We start from the raw sequence: 1898 nt of genomic DNA, 5'->3' as shown, positions 1-1898 counted from the left end.
TTAATAACAAGCGATCAGTGTTATGCTTATTTATTAATACTATTATCAATAAAATCTAATAGACAAAGGCTCTAGTACCTATATAGCGAAGGTTTCTTTAGTATCCATCGTCAAAATACTAAAAACCAAATTAGAAAATAAACAAACAAGTGATGACCCTTACCTACCAAAAACTTTAACTAATATATAAAGCCATATGACTTATTATGAGTTAGGCCACATATAATATAAAGTAAAAGAACCATATGAATTATACGATGAGTTAGGCTATAATATATATAATCACGTACATTGATAATAGTTTTATTATGCATGTCCAAAAAATATTTACTTCTGCTAATTAATGAATATAAAATTATACACTGGAAAGAAAAAAAAACAATACCCGAAAAGTGTTAAACCATCGTTCTTTCACAGTGATCGGTGTAGTTGAATAATTCCGGTACGGACCATTAAAGTCAGATCGAATTATTGTTCTTATCTCACTGGTGATTACGGAATCATGTTTGAACCTGCAAATGAAATCAAAATAATTACATAAATGATACTAGACAAAAATAAAAATCCAAAATATTTATATTTCTTCATATATACCACAACGTTCCATTCATTCTCGTAGGATTAAGAACACCTAAAACATTGGGAGCACCTCCTTGGACTTGGCCTTCGTTTTCCATAGGATTCATCTAAATAGAAATAAGAAAAGTCAATACTAAACAAAAGCTTATAAAAATTAACAACAAAAACTGTATCGCTAATAAGCATCTATGAAAAAATTGTGTTTTACTTTTGGAGAAGGATTGTTTCTTGCGAGCGTACTGTATTGATAAAAGTAACTAAGTATATATAAGAAAAATAAAAAACAATCGTATCTTTGATACTGAATAATTTTGGATTTACCCAAATCTTCTAAATATTATCAAAAAGAAAACACAAGCGGGAAGAGGTGGGGGATATTCTTCTATTTCCCTCGTAAACCAAATGAAAACTTAAAATTATTAAGATATTATTTTTCAGAATTGTGTATTTATCCAAATGATATAAACTAGTGTATAAAATGATAAAAAAGAAGAAGTTTAAAACGAGAAAGGGTCATGGGTGATTTATAGTCAACATATGTATATTTTTTTGGCTTATTCACATGATTTAGTCATTTAAATAACTGTTTGCTAACATACATATGTGACTCTTTTGACTTATCTACGTATGTTAACATATATGTATATAAATGCATGCATATATATATATATATATATATATATATATATATATGTAATTTTGTGAAGTAGTAATTCATCATGATTGTCCCATATGGCTATTTGAATCGAAGAGTGTAATCGGCTCATATCTCGTGTCTAGAATTGGTTTTTTTTTTTTTTTTTAATCTTAGGCTTAGGATTACCATAGTTTGAGGAATAATTGTGTTAGGATTTGAATATGTTTCGTGAGTTTTAGCTTAAGTCATCTGTTTCATTAAAAAAAGTAGACCACATGTAACTTTAATATGTCCTTCAAAGAATTTTCTCTCAAGTCTAACTATGTGGGGGACGTACGTACATCTCTAGTCAATGGTCTTGTTCGTTAAAAAATACAACTATATTATAAAGTATATAGTGAAAAACTTGTGAAGTAATCAAAATAAAACCAAAACCAGTAACGTAGATAAATCTGAAGACAAAACAAAATTAAAAAACCTAAAAAGAGTATCAGTCTGAATCGTCTTCAGTTGTGTCAGAATCATGGGATATATCACCTGGATCTGAATCTAATTCTTCATCAACAACATGTTCAAGGGTACCAACGTGTCCTTGTTGATCAGCTAAATCATCGACTGTTAAGAATGGATCAGCCTCAACTAACATAGAATCATTCTCATATTGTAATGGACTCAAATCTAC

The sequence above is a fragment of the Capsella rubella genome, unplaced genomic scaffold (assembly GCF_000375325.1).
Source record: "Capsella rubella cultivar Monte Gargano unplaced genomic scaffold, Caprub1_0 scaffold_4, whole genome shotgun sequence".
Lineage (NCBI taxonomy): Eukaryota > Viridiplantae > Streptophyta > Magnoliopsida > Brassicales > Brassicaceae > Capsella > Capsella rubella.
Note: the sequence above shows the minus strand (reverse complement) of the source record.